At 48.5% G+C, this 24,519-nt stretch overlaps 1 protein-coding gene across 2 annotated transcripts in view; it reads left to right on the top strand.

Annotated features, from left to right (window-relative positions):
* The first annotated feature begins 18,736 nt into the window (after nt 1-18,736).
* The window catches only part of LOC138473064 (zinc finger matrin-type protein 4-like), a 1,763,309-nt gene continuing 1,757,526 nt past the window's right edge, over nt 18,737-24,519 (top strand). Inside the window, exon 1 of one of the 2 annotated variants that reach the window (XM_069611557.1) lies at nt 18,737-19,794. The gene's annotated coding sequence lies outside the window, so the exon portion shown is untranslated. The remainder of the gene's footprint in view (nt 19,795-24,519) is intronic. The other variant, XM_069611558.1, reaches the window with a different exon arrangement.

The following is a 24,519-nucleotide window of genomic DNA, read 5'->3' as shown; positions in this document are numbered from 1 at the left end:
AGAGGCAGACTCGGACGACAAGATATCTCCCACACAGGTCGGGCTGTGCAGACATTGAGCCCATGGAGGTTTTTTTTTGTCTCAACATCATCGCATGTGGGTGTTGAGGTGCACCCTGCACCTCCCCCCTTCTGAGTGCCTCCCCCCAGGGGTCTTATGTGGCCATTTTTAATTTTTAATTTTAGTTTAGTTAGTTAATATTGTTTTTGATAGTTAGTTTAATTAGGTTGTATAGGTTTTTCATAGTTGGTTTAATTAGTTAATATAGTTTAATATTGTTTGTCTATTGTGCATTCATGTGACGGTGTGGTGCTTTGTGGCTTTTGAAAGCATCCACTGTCTTTTCCAGCTGGGCCCTTCAAGCTTGTCTCGTGTATGTGTTTATAGCTTGGGGTCCTGACTCACATAGGGCACTCCTGCTTCCCTTATCCATGGGCTCACTAGGATGGTTCGGTGTAACAAAAATATACACAAGGGCTTTTGACTTTCCTCATAAAGCCTGTCTGCTGCTGTACTACTTGTGTTAACACCCCTATTGGGGATTGGTTGTGTTTTATCCACGCCATGTCTGTAATAAATTTAGGTGACTACGTGATTGATGTCTCCATTAATTAATGTGGATTGTGATGTATGTTCTTTTCTTGCCTGTATATGTGCTTGATGCACTTCATGCTGTAGACAGTAGCATGCACCCTTTGCCTGTCAAAGTCACACTGATGGTGGGAGGAGTTTGGATGTAGGTCTGTAACCTGGCCCAGTGACAACCAGCATGGAGACACACACACAGGGAACTTTCCTGCATTATTAATATCTTTTATGCACTTTCTGCAGGAAAATGAGCCTCCACACTACCTTTGCCAGCAGACACAGGGACGAGTAATCCTGAAATCTGGCCACATTCGGTGGTGCAGACGTGCGCATGTGTGCAAGCAGAAGCACAGGGCTTGTGCTCAGACCTCCGACAGAAGGAGACGTGTTTCCAGGAGCTCCAAGCAAGGTGAGCAGCACAAGGGGCCACACCGCAGCCAACCTTCCACCAGGCCACTTGCACATGCATGCTAACTAAAACCACTGCTTGGGGTGCTTTGCTAGCCATTCTTGGAGAAGTTCAAAGGACAGCTAAGATGCGTTGAGGGCCAAATGCAAAGTACCTTTACAAGTTGTCAGGGGCACACGCAGGGGCCATCGAACATATCCTCAAGTACCCCCTGCTCCATTGAAGCAGAGTTATTAGGGCAGTAGCGTTCCTAGCCAGTAACTGATACAGCGCACAGGGACACCCAGCGAGGCACAGACTCGTGTGCAGTGCATATAATTTGCATGAGAAAATTGCCATGTGCACTACCTATTGAAATCAGCAGCTGCCAGAACACGACTTGTGCTGAAGTTGCACCTCGCTATACGCGTGTAGCAGCTCACCCAGGGACCATTGTATCATGTGTGATTCTTGACGCATTGGTCTTCCATTTCCCGCGCGCACACATGTGCCTGCCTTACTGCATTGACAGTGTATGAACCATCAGGGGGGCAAGCTAACGTATGGGTACAAAGCAGCAGACAAGAGTGTTAGTTTGTGGAGAAGTCACTTACTTTGGGGCATGGATGGTGTTGTGTGTGTGTTGTAAACACACATTCAGATTAGTAACTCACGCTCTCTTTGCAGCATTGTACTGCTCCTATTACTGGACCAGAGAGTGCGCAGGCAGGAGGCCAGCACTCACCCCAGAGATAAGTCTCTCTTTGGCTTGCATTTGACTCATTTGGTACAATGTACATGATGAACATGTCTCTGATTGAGTATGTGTTATTGTCAATAGTTGTTTTTGGTATTTTGACTACTTTCCCTTGCAAATCCAACTCCCCTATCCTGCCCTTCTTTCCGGTTATCCTGAATACCAATGCCTGTCCAAACAACATATCCCTGACCCTCCTTCCCCGCCGGGGTCTCAGAGGCCTGTGTAAGTTTGACCTTGCAGGCACCCAGACCACAGAGGGGATGGTTGGTTCGTGCCACTCCTGCGCCTGGACACCGGAGCTGTGACACTACCCATCAGTTGTTGCATCTTCATAGTATGTTAGGTACCGAAAATGGTAACCATCATGTTGGACCATTGTTGTACTGTGCTGCCTTGGTTGTTCTGCGATTTGGTATTTTTACCCGTCAAGGTGGCATCTGAGGGGGCTGGAACCTATTTATACGCAAGCTGGAACATGGAGACCAAGGGTAGGGTGATCCTGTAGCCAGGTAGACTTGAAGGAAGAAGTCTACATACCCCAGACACAGTTGTTCAGAAGGTCATGGTGATTTATAAATGAGGGAGGGCCTTTTGTTGTTGGACGGTTGGCTTGGGCTACAGTGTTTTGGGCACTCTGACATTGTGGGGTACTATGTATATGATGTGTTCTGCTGGTCAATGCCTGTTCCTGTGCTGTCTTTACTTTTCAGGTGTCAAGGGATGTGCACAGGACACTGAGGGTCACTTGATTTCACATGTAAATATTGAGTGCATGTCCCTACTGACACACACAGTTGCACAATGATCCACCACACGTACAACCACCCTTCCATGGCCACAGGTGCACACAGATTGCCTTCTCGTGCCCGCTTTGTCCCTGCAGCGCATGATCAATGATCATTTGGGGATCCTGTACATGCGTCAATTGGTTATTTATTTAATTTGTCTTTTTCATGTGATGCTCAAGGTGTATCTGCAACACAATGGGTGCTCACTGTGCTGTGTGCTGAGCAGTGTGTTGCAGGAGACACACACAGCACTCGGGTTGAGGTGTAGGGATTGTGCCTTGCCCAATGTGCATGTGAACAGGCATTTAGTGTTGTGTTCATGCTATGGCTGGTAGAAAGTATTTGTGTATGACTTGGTATGTGTGGGAGGTTGTTGGTCAGTCATTTCATCTGATTCCATGTCAGGCATCATTGTCTCTGGCCCCTTTCCATTTATCACATGTCACTTCGTATCTTATTGGTCATGTGTTGGGCTTTTGCTATTGCGTGCCATATCATAGTGTGGCAGATAAGGGTGATGTGGGTTGGAAGGGTTTGGGTGACATACCAGGGATTGTCATGGCCTGTTTTGCGGGGGGAAGGGGTAATACACACCTTGCATGAGTTCCTTTTGGTCACACAGGATTGGTTATGTTTAAGTAGCTAGGGATGCACACAATGTAGCACTTCCGTGGCAACTTTCTCAGGGTGGTAAGGTTGTGACAGTTGACTGTCTCTTTGTCATCATCGATTGTCACCTGGTATGTGCCAGGCCTGTGTGTACTCCGCAGAGGTGGGAGTTTAGGTGAAAAATGTGGACACAAGCTGGGTCCGGGCTGTGTCGTCACATGCCCTTTCCCATCCCATGAGCAGTGCCATTGCGTGTGGTTGGGGATGTGGGGGCACCACCATGTCCACCGGTACATCCCGCCGTGTTGCAACATAGTGCAGGACACATGCTGCCACAATGATCCTGCACACTACTGAGGGTGCATATAGTAGCTGGCCACCAGAGCGGTGAAGGGAGCGGAAGCGTGACTTGAGCACTCTGAATGTGCGCTCCACTATGCCCCTGGTTGCAATATGGGCAGCATTGTATCTTACCTGGGGTGGGGTGGTGTGGTGGGGTTCCAGATTGGCGTCATCATGTGGTTGCTCAGAGGGTAGGCACTGTCCACTGGAGAGGTGATAATGGTTGTGATTATTGGGGTTTGTGTATCTGTGTGTGTGTGACACGCATGCATGTGCACGGGCATTTGTACTCACCTAGGAGCCATGTGTCACCATGCTGCCCAGCTTCCAGGGCCCGGCTCAGGGCAGACATTCTGTATATGAAACTATCATGGGTGGAGCCAGGGTAGTTTGCATAGACAGAGGTGATGATTCCCTTTGCATCACATACCACCTGCATGTCTTGCAATGCCAGTACTTGCAATTTCGGTAAATGTGCTCAGTGGCCCTAGGTGGACGTAGGGCCACATGGGTGCAATCTATGGCACCGAGCACTTTGGGGAAGTGTGCCACCCTGTAAAAGTCCTGGACAATGGCCTGCCTTTCTGCGGGTGTTCTGGGCATGTATATGTGCCTGCGGACTGAGGGGCGCGCTGTCATGATTGCCAAGACCTGGTGTAGGCAGCATGACTGCGTGGCCTGTGAGACCCCCCCACTATGGCAGTGGTCCGCTGAAATGACCCAGTGGCCAAAAAATGCAGGACATTGAGCACCTTCTCCAAGGGGCTCAATGCTTGGGAGCAGAGGGTGGGAGATGTAAGGTCATCTTCCCACTCCCTGGCCAGGTCTAGGATGATACGAGGTGGAAACCTATACCTGCCGTAGACCTGGTCGTCAGGCATCCCAAAAAGGCCTGACCTGGGTGAAGAAATGCGGGCCCTGGCTATTCTCCTCCTCCTGCGGTGCTGCACGATCAGTGCTGCGACAAATGGGGCATTCATCGTAGCTGTATATACGTGTTTGTTGTTTGCGCACACTTTATACTGTGCGCGGGGACGATTCCGCCTGTCTTCGTGTGGCAGACGCATTGATGCCTATGTGCGTCTTTTGCCATGCGCGGGTTTCCCGTATTCTAATCAATGAATACGTGTTGTTCGCGTAGGTGTGGGCGTTCTGTGTAGTTCCCCGCAGTACTTCCCCAGTTACGCCTTCTTTTTCACACATTGTTCCCCATTCCAAGTTTTATGCCCCATGTCCTGCCCCCTTTTTGGTGTGTGCGCGGACGTTGTGCGGTTTTCCTTTGCGCGTCGTGCACAGCGTTTGGGATGTTGCAATGACGTGTGCGCCCGTGTGCGCCACGCACGGGTTTGGTGCACATTTCGGGTAAAACACGCGCAGGGACTTCCATGAATCATTTTTCACGCTAGCGCCTGCTTGCGTCACTTTTTTCGGTGCACGTTTGTTCCGTGAATCGGCCCCATGGTGTTTTCTACTTCTGTCATAGCCAATTCTGCCTCATTTGTCATTAGTGGTTGTCCCAGTGGTTCTTGGCTTCCTGTTACAGAAGGTTGACTACTGTCAGGAGTGTCCTTATCTAGTTGGGCCTGGAGTTCTTCTTCGTGTTACTGTTCATTGTGCAACATTGTTTTGTACTGTGTAAAGTTTACATCAGTTATAGTGCTTTCATTTGCTTTGAAAGCGTCTTCAAATGAGTCATAGTTATCTAGTATTTCTTCTTCTTTTCTCCATGGTTTAAAGAGTTGTAGCAGGGACATGTAATATAGTTCTATATGTTGAGGAGTCTTTAATGACAATTTGATATGATTAATTAAATTTGGTTTGGTGAGTTTTACTAAGCTGCCTCCACAGTTTGTCACTCTGTATTTACCTTTTTTTTCATCTGGTTTTATATTATTTTTGTATGTGAAGTTTTGGGCTGTGTGGTATAGACACATGGTTTCCAAAGTATTACTTCTGTTTGGGTAGTATGTGTCCAATGAATTGTTTTTTAAAATGTCTTGGCTGTTGGGATCATGTTTGGCTATTGTTTCTATATCTCCGTATGATTTTAGAACTCTTTTTAGATTTAGCAGGACCAAGACTTAGCCATACTATATTTTCAGATTTACCATACAATGCAGTACCAGTTAAACAATCTACTGCTTCATAGGATCCACATTCTCTATGGGAGAGCATTTTTATGCCCAAGCTGTATAATTTCTGAGACACTGTTTTGTCTGATGACAGGTCATTCAAGAGGTCTTGGAGCTCTGTTTTTTCTGCTTTGGTTAAGTATGCTGTAACATATCGTGCAACTGCAGTGGAATTGTCTGCAATGTACTGCACATCTATGTTTGCATTCCATAAGTCGGCAATGATTGCTTTGTAATCATTGATATATTTTTCTTCTTCTGTTCTTTTTATGTAATATGTATTTTTAGGTGACTTACCTTTAACACTATGGGCCTCATCACGAGTTGGGCGGTAACGCTGGCGGTATTACCACCAGCGGTATTAGCCCTACCGCCAAACCCCCCGGCGCTATTAGCGCCGGATCACGGGTTTGGCCGTAATGGAATTCCCCATTCCCCACTGACCCCATTCGGGAATGCCCCATTCCCCATTGGACAGACTTGTGTGCAGTGCATTTCTTTTCCATGTAGATTTTGACACATGCACTACCTACTTTATTTCGGTTATGGTGGAACACGACTTGTTCTGAAGTCGTACCTTGCTATATGCGTCTGGCTGCTTACCCAGGGAACATTGCATGTTGTGTGAATCGTGACACATTGGTCTTCCTTTTGCCACACAACCACCAGCACCTCACTTACTGCATTGACTGTCTATGAACCATCACTGGGGTAATGTTACGTATGGGTATGAAGCACCCCACCAGAGTGTTTGTTTGTAGAGTAGTTTGTTACTTTGGGGCATATATGGTGGTGTGTTTGTGTGTTATGGGCATGCACAGATTAGTAACTGTGGCTCTCAGGAGGCCAGCACTCACCCCAGAGATAAGTTTCTCTTTGACTTCCATTTGAGTAATTCGGTACTATGTGCATGATAAACAAGTTTGGTCTAATTGTGTATGTGTTAATGTGAGTAGTAGAGTTTTATGCATTCCCTACTTTCCCGTGTCAATCCTACTCCCCTCTCCTGCCCCTCATTCCGGTTATCCAGTATACCAATGCCTGTCCTGACTGCATATCCCTGACCCTCCTTCCCCACCAGGGTCTCAGAGGCCTGTGTGAGTTTGTCCTTACAGGCACCCAGACCACGGTGGGGGTGGTTGGTTTGTGCCACTCCTGTGCCTGTACACGTGAGCTGTGACAGTACACATCAGTTCATGGTGCATCATTCTATGTTATGTACCACACATGGTACACATCCTGTTGTGACATTGTTTTACTGTGCTACCTTGGTTGTTACATCATTGTGGTAGTACTTGGGCTTTGTGAAGTACTGCTACTTCACGTCATCTACTGGAGGCTCTTCTGGTTTGTTTTGCTGCCTGCAGGCTTTTTGCTTGGCTTCTGTGTTGGCCTGCTTTGAGTTCTCTTTGATGTGGTGTTTTTGCAAGTCAAGGTGGCCTCTGAGGGTGCTGGACACTTTTTACACACAAGGTGGAAGATGGTGACAAAGGGGAAGGGTGATCCTGTGGCCAGGTGAACTTCAAGGATGAAGGCTACATAACACAGGCACAGTTGTTCAGTGGGTCATGGTGATTTGTGAGGGAAGGGGGTATTTTGTTGTTGACAGTTGCCTTTCCCTACAGTGTGATGGGCACCCTGACATTGTAATTGTGGTATCCTATGAACATGATGTATTCTGCTGATCAATGCCTGTTCATGTGTTGTATTTACCTTTCAGGTGTGAGGGTATAGTTGTGGTTTGACATGTTGGGGTGTACACATGGTCAATGTTTACATGTGATGTGTAGAGGACACTGATGGTCACTTGATTGCACATGTATGTATTGAGTGCATGTCCCTACTGACACACACACTCGCACTATGATCCACAACATGTACAACCACCCTTCCATGTCCACATGTGCACTCAGTTTGCCTTCTGGGGCCCACTGTGTCCCTGCAACACATGATCTATGACGATTTGTGGATCCTGTACATGTGTAATTTGCTTTTCGATGTGATGCTCAGGGTTTGCGTCACACACAATGGCTGGTCACTATGCTGTGTGCTGAGCAGTGTGTTGCAGGAGATGGACAGAGCACACGGAATCTGCAGTGTTGATTTAGCAATGCACAATGTGCATGTAAATAGGCAGTCATTGTTTTGTTACAACTGTTGGAATGCATTTGGGTATGACTTATTTTGGGTGGGAGGTTGTTGGTCAGTCATTTCATCTGATTCCATGTCAGGCATCATTGTCTGATGCCACTTTACATTTTTCACATGTCAATGTGTACCTTATTGGTACTGTGTTGGTGTTTTGCTATTGCTTGCCATGTCATGTTGTGGTTTGGGAGGGTTTGGGTGACATACCAGTGATGGTCATGGATTGTTTTGCAGGTCTGTGTGATTCACACCTTGCATATGTGCCTTTTGGTCACACAGGATTGCTTATGTTTAAGTAGCTATGGATGCACACAATGTGGCACTTCCATGGCAACATTCTCAGGGTGGTAAGGTTGTGACAGTTGACTGCCTGTTTGTCATCATCAATTGTCACCTGGTATGCGCCAGGCCTGTGTGCACTCTGCAGGGGTGGGAGTTTAGGTGAAAAATGTGGCCACAAGCTGGGTCCGGGCTGCCTCGCCACGTGCCCTATCCCCTCCCATGGGCAGCGCCTGTGTCTGTGGTTGGGGATATGGGGACACCACCATGTCCACCGGTACGCCCCACCGTGTTGCAACATTGTGCAGGACACATGCTGCCACAATGATCCTGCACACTACTGGGGGTGCATAGAGTAGCTGCCCACCAGAGCGGTCAAGGGAGCAGAAGCGTGACTTGAGCACTCCGAATGTCCGCTCCATTATGGCCCTGGTTGCAATATGGGCCGCATTGTATCTTACCTGGGGTGGTGTGGTGGGGTTCCGGATTGGCGTCATCATGTGGTTGCTCAGAGGGTAGGCACTGTCCCCTGGAGAGGTGATAATGGTTGTGATTATTGGGGTTTGTGTATCTGTGTGTGTGTGACACGCATGCATGTGCACGGGCATTTGTACTCACCTAGGAGCCATGTGTCACCATGCTGCCCAGCTTCCAGGGCCCGGCTCAGGGCAGACATTCTGTATATGAAACTGTCATGGGTGGAGCCAGGGTAGTTTGCATAGACAGAGGTGATGATTCCCTTTGCATCACATACCACCTGCACGTCTTGGAATGCCAGTACTTGCAATTTCGGTAGATGTGCTCAGTGGCCCTAGGTGGACGTAAGGCCACATGGGTGCAATCTATGGCACCGAGCACTTTGGGGAAGTGTGCCACCCTGTAAAAGTCCTGGACAATGGCCTGCCTTTCTGCGGGTGTTCTGGACATGTATATGTGCCTGCGGACTGAGGGGCGCGCTGTCATGATTGCCAAGACCTGGTGTAGGCAGCATGACTGCGTGGCCTGTGAGACCCCCCCACTATGGCAGTGGTCCGCTGAAATGACCCAGTGGCCAAAAAATGCAGGACATTGAGCACCTTCTCCAAGGGGCTCAATGCTTGGGAGCAGAGGGTGGGGGATGTAAGGTCATCTTCCCACTCCCTGGCCAGGTCTAGGATGATACGAGGTGGAAACCTATACCTGCCGTAGACCTGGTCGTCAGGCATCCCAAAAAGGCTTGTCCTGGGTGAAGAAATGCGGGCCCTGGCTATTCTCCTCCTCCTGCGGTGCTGCACGATCAGTGCTGCGACAAATGGGGCATTCATCGTAGCTTGTTGTTTGCGCACACTTTTATACTTTGCGCGGGGACGCTTCCGCCTGTCTTCGTGTGGCAGACGCATTGATGCCTATGTGCGTCTTTTGCCATGCGCGGGTTTCCCGTATTCTAATCAATGAATACGGGTTGTTCGCGTGTGTGTGGGCGTTCTGTGTCGTTCCCCGCGGTACTTCCCCAGTTACGCCTTCTTTTTCACACATTGTTCCCCATTCCACGTTTTATGCCCCATGTCCTGCCCCCTTTTTGGTGTGTGCGCGGACGTTGTGTGGTTTTCCTTTGCGCGTCGTGCACAGCGTTTGGGATGTTGCAATGACGTGTGCGCCCGTGTGCGCCACGCACGGGTTTGGTGCACATTTCGGTTAAAACACGCGCAGGGACTTCCATGAATCATTTTTCACGCTAGCGCCTGCTTGCGCCAGCTTGCGCCACTTTTTTCGGTGCACGTTTGTTCCGTGAATCGGCCCCATGGTGTTTTCTACTTCTGTCATAGCCAATTCTGCCTCATTTGTCATTAGTGGTTGTCCCAGTGGTTCTTGGCTTCCTGTTACAGAAGGTTGACTACTGTCAGGAGTGCCCTTATCTAGTTGGGCCTGGAGTTCTTCTTCATGTTACTGTTCATTGTGCAACATTGTTTTGTACTGTGTAAAGTTTACATCAGTTATAGTGCTTTCATTTGCTTTGAAAGCGTCTTCATATGAGTCATAGTTATCTAGTATTTCTTCTTCTTTTCTCCATGGTTTAAACAGTTGTAGCAGGGACATGTAATATAGTTCTATATGTTGAGAAGTCTTTAATGACAATTTGATATGATTAATTAAATTTGGTTTGGTGAGTTTTACTAAGCTGCCTCCACAGTTTGTCACTCTGTATTTACCTTTTTTTTCATCTGGTTTTATATTATTTTTGTATGTGAAGTTTTGGGCTGTGTGGTATAGACACATGGTTTCCAAAGTATTACTTCTGTTTGGGTAGTATGTGTCCAATGAATTGTTTTTTAAAATGTCTTGGCTGTTGGGATCATGTTTGGCTATTGTTTCTATATCTTTGTATGATTTTAGAACTCTTTCTAGATTTAGCAGGACCAAGACTTAGCCATACTATATTTTCAGATTTACCATACAATGCAGTACCAGTTAAACAATCTATTGCTTCATAGGATCCACATTCTCTATGGGAGAGCATTTTTATGCCCAAGCTGTATAATTTCTGAGACACTGTTTTGTCTGATGACAGGTCATTCCAGAGGTCTTGGAGCTCTGTTTTTTCTGCTTTGGTTAAGTATGCTGTAACATATCGTGCAACTGCAGTGGAATTGTCTGCAATGTACTGCACATCTATGTTTGCATTCCATAAGTCGGCAATGATTGCTTTGTAATCATTGATATATTTTTCTTCTTCTGTTCTTTTTATGTAATATGTATTTTTAGGTGACTTACCTTTAACACTATGGGCCTCATCACGAGTTGGGCGGTAACGCTGGCGGTATTACCACCAGCGGTATTAGCCCTACTGCCAAACCCCCTGGCGCTATTAGCGCCGGATCACGGGTTTGGCCGTAATGGAATTCCCCATTCCCCACTGAGCCCATTCGGGAATGCCCCATTCCCCATTGGACTCAATGGGGAATTTTCGCGCTCTTACCGCCAGCGGATTTCCCGCCGGCGGTAATAGCGTGAATTTTCGGCATATTTACCCCCAGCTCAGAGCTGGGGAGAAATCTGCCGAAGCCCTGATTTGGCGGACCCTTAAATCCGGCGGTAATAGCGCGACCGCCGGATTTAAGGGTTACTGCCAAACTCGTGATGAGGCCCTATATCTAACTGAAGACATGAGGTTGTTCACTTGTCGTGTATTTGTAACCGGTCTAGGGAAACCAAAGCGGCATTTGGTGTAGTATTTCCCTTTTTTTTGTATTTGCGACGACAATATTTGCCACATTTGTGTCTTTGAAATTGTAAAATTTGTGCATGAAGATCACTATTTGTGGCTTCTGATGGAATTTCACAAGTGACATATTTTTCAATAAACTGTAAAACAGTGGCATCACTCTCTTGACCAAATTTAGGAGCATCTTTAATCCATAAAAGCATGTGGATATGTGGTGCTCCTCTGGCTTGGTATTCTTTTCTCCAAAAGAAGTGTTGCACTTCTCCAAGGGGAGGAACAGTTTTATTACAAATAAAGTGTAGCATAGCAATGAAGCGATGGTGAAAATATCTTGAAACATTAACAGGATCCAGAGAACAAAGTTCTCCAGGTGTTAGTATATCTATGTTTGTTTTGTTTTTGTTTGATATGCGTAGGAATTCATGTAAATCTTCCCATGCATATTCTGCACAACTTAATGTAACAAACCAAGTGGGTGGGCCAAGGTTTCTGATCATACAACGTACATCTCCATGACGTTGAAACCAGTACTCTTTAGTACCACGCATATTTGCTAATAGATTTGTAATATTTGATTGTAAAACCTCATCTTTTTGTTGCACTTTTTGCAATAATTGTGTAGCTGACATATTTTGAAAGTGAGATCCTGATTTTAATGTGTGTGCAACTCCGTAACATAAAGTTGCTAGTTCACTTTCAAAGAGTAGGTGGAATATGTATTCCACATTTTGTCTAAATCTGGGATCTTCAGAATACATCCGTAATGAGCGGTATTCTGATACTGATATTTGAATAGGTCTATCATCGTACCTTCCTCCTTTGCCAGTAGGAAAGAGTAGAGGAAACGCACATGCTTCTATACTTTTTTCCCACATGCTGATTGGTGATCCTTTTGTTTGACACATTTGGTACGTTTCTAGTGCATCTTCTAGGGTGTCATTAGAGTGCAATGGATGAATTGTATAATGGTCTAAAGTATTTGATATTGTAGCAGGATCTAGGAGCTCAAATTGACCAGCGTCTTGTGTCTCTTGAATTATTTCAGTTGTATCCTTCAATTTTTCTTCATTATTAATTTCTTTGTAGTATTCATTATTCTCTTTTAGATATTGCAAGGCTTGTCTAACTTTATGTAAATCTACCAGCTGTTGCCATATTTATTTGTCTTTTGTAGATCCTCTATTTACTAAGATAATTAAAGATTGCTCCATTGGACGTTGCACTCCTAGAGGGTGCACATTTTCTTTTAGATCTAATGGTAAATACACTACTTTTCCAGATGCCCCCCCACCCTTAGTCCCTTCACAGCTGCTTTGACAAATAAAGTGTAACCATCTACAAGGGGATTCACTGAAAGCCACATTTCTTGGAATGCAGAATATCATAGTAAGTGAGCTTACAATTACACAGTGAAACAGATGAGAGAACCCTCTCGTGTTCCAAGAAGCAATTAGCACAGATCAACTCTTCTAGTACAACTTTGCTACTGTTTTTAGGAATGGAGGGCTCCAGCCAGTCATGACCAATTTTCATTTTCATAAGAGGTCCTTAAATCTGTGCAACCCTTCTGCACCCATCTATGTTTTGGATTGTTATTAACACAGCTGATCTGAAAAATAGGAACCCCCGGTGGCCGGCTTTTATTCTCCCCATTGGGCTCAACAGTCTCCCAAAGTACAACGATCTATCCAGGTATGTTAAATTGTAGCCTAAGGGCAATAATTGTGCTGCGGATGCTAACAAGATCTGAACTATCCATCATAATCTAAAGTGGAGGATGACACGGTCCAACGTACGATCATTCACAAATTCGACTTGGTCAATATCCCCTGACACAATCACACCCAGTCAATAGAACCAATTAGTGCTAGCACACATGTGTTCTGTTGAGGACAATAGCTTCTGCGGATATTGGGATTCTTTCTAGAAGTAAGCAGTTTCATTGTTTGCCTCGACAGTGAGCACTTGATAGTTTCTCCTGGTGCGACTCCCTCGCTGGTTTACATTTTTTTAATAAGGGCCTTTCATTGCTCAAGTGTTGTAATATCAACCTCCTCAGTACATGTTTGGGCCTTAAGCAATTGTAGATCACTTTCTGGGGCTGGAGGTGAAAAATTGCAAATGGGAAGCATAACCCTCAAAGGAAAACATTGCTTGGAGGGCACTTTGTGCTCTAAGTTAATAGAGAGCTCTTGATGGTCCTCTGTGATTGAACACGTTGAAATGTTTCATAGTAACTCCTCAATCTCTTATTGTGACATTCCACTTAATTCGGATTCCATTTTCCTGACCTCCTCAGTGTTTGGAAGGTGAACCTCCTCCGAGATATGTGGAACCGTTATGGTATTGAGCGCCGCTGTCTTTTTCTGTTATTTTTTTTTCCTATTCCGGCTCTCCACATTCACAACATCTGCCCATGTTAGCTTAATAATATGCAAAAACTTTCAAGAGCTGCACTTGTTGGTGAGAACTGTGGATTTAATCCTTTTTGTTTTTTGGCTTTTCATGGTTGTCCTTTTTAACCAAGCCGCTTCTTTCATCGCTGATACAATTTAGGTTTACAGGTATAGCCGACGTGATATCTCACAAGCCGTTTATCTGATCCTCTTGTGGTGACTCGAGTTGTATCTGCACCACTGGCGAGATAACTGAGGTACATTTTTCCTCCCCATAAGAGCGTCTTACCACCGTGAGGGGTGCTATGGCATTCCCAGTATATGGTCTTAGCGTATGAGATGAAACTTGGAGCAGTGAGATAAAGGCCTGGGATTTAAATAGTGCTTCATGTTTGTTAGATGCTACAATATATGCCTCCAAAAAGGACATTTTAGACTTCATGGCAGCTAATAAGGCATTTTGATCATTAAAATTGGAGTGTATGTTTTCAAATAGTCTAACAAATTCATTTAAGATGAAATTCAAGGACGAAATTGTTGTTAACAACCAGAGGCGGCATGGCGCTTGACCCAGTCGCAGGTTGTGAAGAAAAAATGGAACAGCTACAGGAAAATGAAGAGAGCTGATTAACCGCCTGTGTCTCACATAACAGCTCTGGATTCTGGAGAGTGCTCCAGTGAGCACTATTTTGAGGGAGTCGTTAACTCCTTTTCTGATACTTCCGGGTTAGTCAGTGGATCTGTCTCAGATGGACAGAGACTTAGTAGAACTGCATCGGGAATGTCAGTTGAGATTGGCGATTCCGTGCTTTATGGTTGCGGTGGATTTAGCACGGATTTGTCTTACAAGTAGCTGGTACATTTGTTGGAGGAAGAAAGCAGCAATTTTTGCATATGTAGCACTCTCTGTCTCGGGTAGGGAGGAAGCTTGACTAGAGGTAAAGTTAAGCACTTGCACATTCACAGCATCTTTCTTGGATATCTTTGGCATTGACTCCCGCTCCGAGATGAGCTTTTAGAGTGGTTTTGCACTTGCCTCCCATTGTCTTTCAACATATTATCGCCCTCTATGGGGGAATCACTTCCAAGTGCGCATGCGGCTTTACTTCAAAGAGCATATACAGAAGACATGCCAACAGAAGAAAGATGAACACTCACCCTTGTTTCACTTGAATAACAAGCTCTTTTCCTTTGCGCCAATGCCCGCCGCTGACTGCAGTAGACTGCACTCATGCCTCGCACTCCCGCGCTGCGCTCCGTGCTGTGGGAGTTTTTATAATGGTGTGTTGCAATCAAAAGGTCCTACCGGCAACACAAACCCAAGTGGAAAGCAGTCTGAACGAGAATGGTAGCAGGCTGCACTCACGCCTTACACTCCAGCGCTGCGCTCTGCAGGGAGTTTTTCTAACAGTGTTTAGCAGTGAAAAGAGTCCTGCTGGCAACACAGTCCCAAGTGGTAAGAAGTCTGAACGAGTTTGGAAGCAGATGCACTCATGTCTCGCACTCCCAGTCACATTATAACTAAAGCAGACCTGCTATTGAGTGCTGGTATTGGCGAGTGCATGAGTTTCAGGCTTACTGGGAAGTTTGGGCACTCGGCCATACACTGTATGGCAGCCCTTTTGAGGAGTGCTATATGTGTCACGTAAATGGTCAAACAACCCTTCAGAGAAGTGCACTGTTCCACATAAACGTATGACAGCGCTGCTGAGAAGTGCTGGCACAATTACATAAAACATGTAGCAGACCTGCCGAGAAGTACTGCCACTGTCCCAAATAAACGGACAGGCCAGCTGTGAAGTGCTTGCACTGTCACATTACAATTCAAGCAGACCTGCTCAGAAGTACTAACAGTGTCCCAAATAAACGGTCAGGCCAGCTGTGAAGTGCTGACACTGTCACATTACAAATCAAGCAGACCCGCTGAGAAGTACTGCCAGTGTCCCAAATAAACGGACAGGCCATCTGTGAAGTGCTGGCATTGTCACATTACAAATCAAGCAGGCCTGCTGAGAAGTACTGCCAGTGTCCCACATGAATGGTCAGGCCAGCTGTGAAGTGCTGGCACTGTCACATTACAAATCAAGCAGGCCTGCTGAGAAGTACTACCAGTGTCCCAAATAAACGAACAGGCCAGCTGTGAAGTGCTGGCACTGTCACATTACAAATCAAGCAGGCCTGCTGAGAAGTACTAACAGTGTCCCACATAAACGGTCAGGTCAGCTGTGAAGTGCTGGCACTGTCACATTACAAATCAAGCAGGCCTGCTGAGAAGTACTACCAGTGTCCCAAATAAACGGACAGGCCAGCTGTGAAGTGCTGGCACTGTCACATTACAAATCAAGCAGGCCTGCTGAGAAGTACTAACAGTGTCCCACATAAACGGTCAGGTCAGCTGTGAAGTGCTGGCACTGTCACATTACAAATCAAGCAGGCCTGCTGAGAAGTACTAACAGTGTCCCAAATAAACAGTACGGACAGGCCAGCTGCGAAGTGCGCTGAGAAGTACTGCCAGTGTCCCAAACAAACGGACAGGCCAGCTGTCAAGTGCTGGCACTGTCACATTACAAATCAAGCAGACCTGCTGATAAGTATGGGCACTGCCCTCTTAAAGGTACGGCAACCCCTCTGAGACGGGTCAGCACTAACGTGGTGTTGCCATGGAGTGCACATATCACCAAAGACAACTTATCCCACATCCTAGGACCCCACTGCGAGTTGTTCTTCTCCCTGACTCCCCCCTTGAAAATGTCCCTTCAAAACGGACCAAGTGACCAAAAGGTTTTATATACAATCAGAAAAAGTAATTTCGGAATATGGCGAACCTCTATATGGTTTATTGTAAGTTAAAATTAAACATACATAATATAATTATGTTTTCTCTTCATGCCTCTCTGTTACATGAGTTTCTTTTTTCTCGCATCTTTTCTTCAATACGTTTTTTTTGTGCTATTTTTCTGTCAGATTACTTTCCCTTTTCCCATTTCATTTTTCGTTTCACATTTTCTCTTGAAATTCCTGTTCTTCTGTGTCGCGTGGCGTGGAGCCGCCTGCGTTGGGCAGACGTCCATGCTTCTTGGACACGCGCTTGCATAACGTTCCCGTGTTTAAAACAAATGAATAACAAATACCTTGCCTTAGCCACCCTCCAGCTCCCTATGCGCCTATTTATAGAGGACGCTTGTTTAGCTTGAAAAAATGAGACACATGAAATATTGACTGCGGGGCAGAGGGGTCCGGGGGCTTTTAGGACAGTGGGACATGCATTGGACACATCGATCCACGCATTAAAAAGCCATACAGACCCGTCATTAACATGGAGTTCCACAGAGGCTCGGGGCGTTTGGAGTCTGTAAATAAGACTTTGCCAGGCCCGAGCTTTCATTTCCATTTATATTACAAACCTCGCAACAATTAGGGGCGCTGTCCCGATGCGGCGCGGCATCGGGTAGGTGCTGAAGAGAGAGAGAGCGAGAAAGAGAGAGGGGAAGAGAGAGAGAGAGAGACAGAGAGAGAGAGAGAGAGAGACAGAGGGAGAGAGAGAGGGGGAGAGAGAGAGAGAAGAGAGAAAGAGAAAGAAAAAGAGAGGAAGAGAGAGAAGTGAGAGAGAGAACGGAGAGAGAGGGGGAGAGAGAGAGGGGGAGAGCGGGAGAGAGCAGAGAGAGAGAGACAGAGACAGAGAGAGAGGCAGAGAGAGAGAGAGAGAGAGAGAGAGAGAGAGAGAGAGAGAGAGTTAATGTTTGACGTTGCCTTTGACCCACCCTTGTCCAGCTTCTGTAGTGTTAGATCCTTCTGTCCCTGTGTGTGAGATGACTCCCCCTCCCTGGGCATCTTCTCTGCTATTCGCCTTCTTCTTCCAGGTCATCAGGAAAGGTGAACAGAGGTAGACAATGATAGTGGATGATTAAGTGGGATGCTAAATCAATCGAAGTGGGGGGGTTTCTCATTAGGGGGCGTGGCTTAAGTATGTGTGTACTTAGGCCATGCCCCCTAACGAGACCAGCCCTCTTGCCAATGGGAGAGGGGCTGGTGAAAGTAAGGGAGCTATGGCACACTTGCATTATTACCTTTGGTTCACCACCAGTGTGCCCCCTCTCTCACACGCAGTAGGCAGCACTTTCACACAGTGCATGGTTAAGAACCTCAAGCTCCTTGAATGAAAGGGCTGCCTGCTGCATGATAACTCTGTACTCCGAAACAGGAGGAGGGCTGGAGGGCCCAGTCTCTCGTTTTGTTTCTGAGTTAAGAGTCATCACGCATCATGAAGCCTCCTTTTTTAGGCTTTGTGCTGCCTCATTACTTGGAAACAAAAGGAGAGACTGGACTCTCCAGCCATCCTCCTGCGTTGAGGCATCTGGCAGCAGTGTAGCCACGGTTACACTGGCTATCTGCAGATGTCAGTACTTCGAAGTGCTGACACCTTCTGCTACACTGCTGCCTGATGTGTTGGCATGGCTGGGGCTAGTCATGGACGGTCAGGCAGGGCCTGCTCGGGAGCCTTTTCTGAAGACTGTGGGGCTTGGTCCCAGCTAGCCCCAGCCCACTTAAAGCCATGCAACACAGGAACGTATAGGGGCAGTAGGAAAGAAAGACACGTTCAAATAGCAGGAGTTAGCTGTGTTTGTGAGGAGATAGACTACTCACAGGTAGGGTAGATATAGAGAGTTTAGAGGGAGACTATAGGTCGGGGTCGTGGTGAGTTAAGGGCACTGCCGCACCCCTGCAAAAGATTATGCTGCTGGTGCTGTTGGGGTAGTTAAGAAACACATGTATGTTTTTATTTATACAATTATGTTTTATTGGCTGAAGTTAGAATTCAAACAAGTATTGCCAAAGCTGGGATTAATGATTTGTATCCCCTATTTGGTTAATAGTATCCATGTACAGAGAGGAAGTGTCTAATTCAGTTGTCGATATATTGGAGCAATGTCTCTAGCAAGTGGACGGTACTGCATCTAGTTCAGCACCTCCGGTATAGGGACAGCTCCCGCAGCAAGGAGGCAGAGGAGAGAATACAGCCAGCGAGAAGGGGCGGGCTGTGTGGGTGGGGTGGAAGGTTCACGGCATGGAGACGGGTGAAAGGGTGCACCTGGAGGGGGCTAGAGAGGGGTCCTGATTATGAGGGCACATACATTTGTATAGACTGGAGAGCGGGTGCAGTCCGATGAAAAGGGGGCGGGGCGGTACCGAAGGAGGCACGGGAGTGGCCTGCTAGAGCAAAGAACAGGCGGGAACGTGAACTACACAACCGCCACGGCCGAGTGAGAAACTCCTGAGACGCTACTAAGGAAGTGGGACTTGCGTACATCGGACGTACGAACCCAGAGCAGCCCGGACCCGAAATCCAATCACCCCCTCCCCGCACACACGCGCGCAGGCGATCACACGTGACGCGAGCAGCATTATACACACCAAGCATGTGAGACCAGGACAAACAGGCTACCTCCCACAGACGGAGTCAGGACTCACTTTGGAATACTTGCAGGCTGAACCGCGAACAATCTCAGAGCAGTACAGATCGCACATCAGAGCAGGCATCCTGGCACGAGACCACAGCCTGTCGCCCGGACGGACCCCGGACATCCTCAGCGAGCTCAAGACACAGGCACAGAGACCCCCACACACAGACACAAGCGGATAACCGCTGATAGCGCAGCGCCCTTGACCTCAGCACAGAGACCCTGGCTTCGGTCTAGACCCCGTGACACAACACCAAGGACATGAGCCCAGTGTCCTTGACCTCAGCACAGAGACCCTGACATCAGCCTAGAACCCCTGACACGAACGCGAGACCCCTGAGATTAGCTGCGCGCCTTTTGCACCAGCGCACAGACCCTGGCATCGCCGCTGGCAGATCAGTGCACCTGCCAGCGCTGGACGGAGCAGCGCCGGAGCTCCGCGTGGACTGTGGGCAGATCGGCGCCTCTCGGCTGGGGATACAGGCTCGGAGGCTGTCGGGGGAGTCCCTGACCCCAGCACGTACAACTGGCACCGGCACTGCTGCTTCCACAACAAAACAACTCCCGGCACTGGACGCAGCAGGCAGGAGTCGACCCCCAGAAGGACTACTGACTGAGGATACCGGAGGGGGTAGAGCGAAGATTGGGAAGGCAGCCCAGCACAGACGCCTGTGACGAGATCCGCAGGAGCTCTCATCGGAAGGTGAGCTGGGGGGAGGGTGGGGGTGCGAAAATGTCCCCGGGGTCCTGAAATTCCGGCGCCCACTCACAGCCTGGCAGCATGATAGCCCCGGCTCTCGCTGCTCCTGTCCCTGGCCATCCCGACTGACTCCCGCAAGCTGGCACCATGGACACAGCCTGTGAGCTTCACGCACTGATCCCCTCACCTCCCCCGCACCCCTTTGCCGATTCCATGTCATGCCGCTTAGGGATATTAAACACAGGGTCTGAGCTCAGCGGGAGCCTCGCGGTTACCCCTAACTGGCTCCTCTGCTGCCGAACTCCCAAACCAACAGACAGGTTATGCATTAAGGGTACCCTGATATATGTTGCTTCACCCCAAAAGGAGTTCAGGTTAAGCCGGTCACTGCTCAGCGTGTGGCACATGATCGCCTTGTCCTCCATCCCAAAACACTCTTCTCTGAGTGAGCTTCAATCACACGCAGTCTAAGGTCCGCTTAAAGGCGTAGCGCTCTGAGTGAGTCCCCACGGGGCTCATCTACTGCCCAAATGCACCTAACTGAGGGTGAGCCTGACGCAGACTCACTCGCCTGTTCCTAGTGTCCAATCCCAGTTCATACTGTCCCATCCCAAAAACAGGCACCGATCTAGGGGCCAGAATGAGGCATGATCAGATGCTGAGAGTGTACACTCCCGAGCACTGTTACTGAGCTCTGGGTGAGCCTGACACAGACTCACTCACCTGTTCCTAGTGTCCCATCCCAGTTCTTACTATCCCATCCCTAGCACAGGCACCGATCTAGGGGCCAGACTGAGACATGATCAGATGCTGAGAGTGTACAATCCCGAGCACTGTTACTGAGCTCTGGGTGAGCCCGACACAGACTCACTCGCCTGTTCCTAGTGTCCCATCCCAGTTCCTAGTGTCTAATCCCAAATACAGGCACTGAGCTAGGGGTCAGACTGAGACATGATCAGATGCTGAGAGTGTACACTCCCGAGCACTGCTACTGAGCTCTGGGTGAGCCTGACACAGACTCACTCCCCTGTTCCTAGTGTCCCATCCCAGTTCCTACTATCCCATCCCAAACTCAGCACCGAGCTAGGGGCCAGACTGAGACATGATCAGATGCTGAGAGTGTACACTCCCAAACACTGCTACTGAGCTCAGGATGAGCCCGACACAGACTCGCTCGCCTGTTCCTAGTGTCCCATCCCAGTTCCTACTATCCCATCCCAAACTCAGGCACCGAGCTAGGGGCCAGACTGAGACATGATCAGATGCTGAGAGTGTACACTCCCAAACACTGCTACTGAGCTCAGGGTGAGCCCAACACAGACTCACTCGCCTGTTCCTAGTGTCCCAACCCAGTTCCTTGTGCCCCATCCCAAACACAGGCACCGAGCTAGGGGTCAGACTGAGACATGATCAGATGCTGAGGTGTACACTCCCAAACACTCCTACTGAGCTCAGGGTGAGCCTGACACAGACTCACTCGCCTGTTCCTAGTGTCCCATCCCAGTTCCTAGTGTCCCATCCCAAACACAGGCACCGAGCTAGGGGTCAGACTGAGACATGATCAGATGCTGAGAGTGTACACTGCCAAACACTGCTACTGAGATCAGGGTGAGCCTGACGCAGACTCACTCGCCTGTTCCTAGTGTCCAATCCCAGTTCATACTGTCCCATCCCAAAAACAGGCACCGATCTAGGGGCCAGACTGAGACATGACCAGATGCTGAGAGTGTACAATCCCGAGCACTGTTACTGAGCTCTGGGTGAGCCTGACACAGACTCACTCACCTGTTTCTAGTGTCCCATCCCAGTTCTTACTATCCCATCCCTAGCACAGGCACCGGGCTAGGGGTCAGACTGAGACATGATCAGATGCTGAGAGTGTACACTCCCAAACACTCCTACTGAGCTCACGGTGAGCCTGACACAGACTCACTCGCCTGTTCCTAGTGTCCCATCCCAGTTCCTAGTGTCTCATCCCAAATACAGGCACCGAGCTAGTGGTCAGACTGAGACATGATCAGATGCTGAGAGTGTACATTCCCAAACACTGCTACTGAGCTCAGGATGAGCCCGACACAGACTCGCTCGCCTGTTCCTAGTGTCCCATCCCAGTTCCTACTATCCCATCCCTAGCACAGGCACCGGGCTGGGCCAGACTGAGACATGATCAGATGCTGAGAGTGTACACTCCCAAACACTGCTACTGAGCTCAGGATGAGCCCGCACAGACTCGCTCGCCTGTTCCTAGTGTCCCATCCCAGTTCCTACTATCCCATCCCAAACTCAGGCACCGAGCTAGGGGCCAGACTGAGACATGATCAGATGCTGAGAGTGTACACTCCCAAACACTGCTACTGAGCTCAGGGTGAGCCCAACACAGACTCACTCGCCTGTTCCTAGTGTCCCAACCCAGTTCCTTGTGCCCCATCCCAAACACAGGCACCGAGCTAGGGGTCAGACTGAGACATGATCAGATGCTGAGAGTGTACACTCCCAAACACTCCTACTGAGCTCAGGGTGAGCCTGACACAGACTCACTCGCCTGTTCCTAGTGTCCCATCCCAGTTCCTAGTGTCCCATCCCAAACTCAGGCACCGAGCTAGGGGTCAGACTAAGACATGATCAGATGCTGAGAGTGTACACTCCCAAACACTGCTACTGAGATCAGGGTGAGCCTGACGCAGACTCACTCGCCTGTTCCTAGTGTCCAATCCCAGTTCATACTGTCCCATCCCAAAAACAGGCACCGATCTAGGGGCCAGACTGAGACATGATCAGATGCTGAGAGTGTACAATCCCGAGCACTGTTACTGAGCTCTGGGTGAGCCTGACACAGACTCACTCACCTGTTCCTAGTGTCCCATCCCAGTTCTTACTATCCCATCCCTAGCACAGGCACCGGGCTAGGGGCCAGACTGAGACATGATCAGATGCTGAGAGTGTACACTCCCAAACACTGCTACTGAGCTCAGGATGAGCCCGACACAGACTCACTCGCCTGTTCCTAGTGTCCCAACCCAGTTCCTTATGCCTCATCCCAAGCACAGGCACCGAGTTCTGCGTGAGCCTGGCGGGGTCTCACCCGATGCCCCACCACAAGCACTGCGCGTCAGAGAGAGTCTGGCAGAGGTCAGCTGGTGTCGGTCTCAGGCACTGAGCTCGTGGTCAGCCTGACTCGTGATCGGCTGCTGCTGGTAGTGCCCGATCCCATACACAGCCACTGGGCTCCAGGTGATCCGGCCAGAGACCCACCCGCTGCCCCATCAGACGCACTGGTGTCAGATTCCACACATGTGGGTTAGCGTTGATAGAAAGTGTCTTTTCACACGTTGACGCGGAAAACATGCGAACATCAATGTTGAAGTTCCTGCGTCCTGTTGATCGGCGCCTGTTTTGTAAATTATGAATTGGGCCACTGTGATCAACAAAGGGGGACTGCAGCGCATTGGCAGCAGCCGCCGCATTCACGCAGAGCGCAAGGCAGACGCGCGTACTTTGATGAAGTGGCGCGCAGACAGGTGTGCGACGAAGTGCCGTGAAGAAGGCGCTCAGGGTAGAAGCGCGACCCTAGTGCACGGCCTGTCTGCGCAGCTGCACCGAACGCGCCGTGGCCCGATTGGCTTCATGGGGTTGGCACCAGGGGGTACCTCCGCCCTAGCATCTCCTTCTACTACTGGCACCTGGATCATTGACGTCCACGCCGACAGCACCGGGCACACAGACATCTGCACTCCGCTTAAACGCCGCGTGTCTAAATGTCCGCGGGGAAGTTGGGTCCACGTCTCAGGGTTGCAGAAATCATTCTGTGGAAATAAAAGAGAGACTCCTCAGTTGTTTGTCAACAGAGACCGTGTGAAGGAGGGAGGGCGGTGGAGGGGGGCCTGCACCCGCTATTGGACAATTTAAGGTGGACTGTATGTGCGCCATGGTCGACAAGGTCCCTCTTTCTGAGAACTGTTCTAAACCCGGAATGGTGGTCATGTAAGTTAGCCCAGTAAACCTCAGTGTGTTGAGTGATGGCTGCTGAAATATCCCCCACCTGCAAGCCATAAGGTTCGAATCGTGACACTGTGACTCCACCTTTCAGCCTTTATTTGATTCGAAAGGTAAGCTCCAGTTTAGACTGGCCATTGCGAATTGTTTATAGAAACGGAATACGAATGCAAAACAAGCCTTACATTTTGATATACTTACTATGTCCTATTGGGCGGCATTTTACAATTCTAGAAAGCACAGCAGAGTCTAGAAATACGTCTGCTATAAACACTGTAGAGTTCATGGAATATGGGTCATGGGCCCCACCATTTTCGGATCACTGGGTGACAAAACATAGGCAGAGACCCTTATTTGATGTTAATTGACGTCCCTGAATGAGTCTGTTAAGTTTCATAGAAAGTTGCGGAGAGACAAACTCTGATGTGCAGTTTTTGAATTGCCACTCATATCTGCCAGTATCAGCAGTACGGGCTTTTTGGCGCAGCACGCTGTGTGAGCTGCACCATTTCTTGACACTGCACATTATTGCATAGGAGGAAAGGCGAGGAAATGATTTGCCCAGGAGCACACGCTTTGGCTGATTGTAAAAGCAAGATTTGACACCAGCCTGGAACACGGGCCCTTACACACACATCGAGCTAGCTGCAGTTCCTAGAAACAATGTTTGCCAAAGGACCTTTTTGAAACTTTGGGTTGAAAACTCCATCAGACTTTGGAATGTAGGGCAAACCT

Source organism: Ambystoma mexicanum, chromosome 8, assembly GCF_040938575.1.
Source record: "Ambystoma mexicanum isolate Mex_15411 chromosome 8, UKY_AmexF1_1, whole genome shotgun sequence".
In the NCBI taxonomy this organism is placed as follows: domain Eukaryota; kingdom Metazoa; phylum Chordata; class Amphibia; order Caudata; family Ambystomatidae; genus Ambystoma; species Ambystoma mexicanum.
Note: the sequence above shows the minus strand (reverse complement) of the source record. Positions and strands in the feature narration are given on the sequence as shown.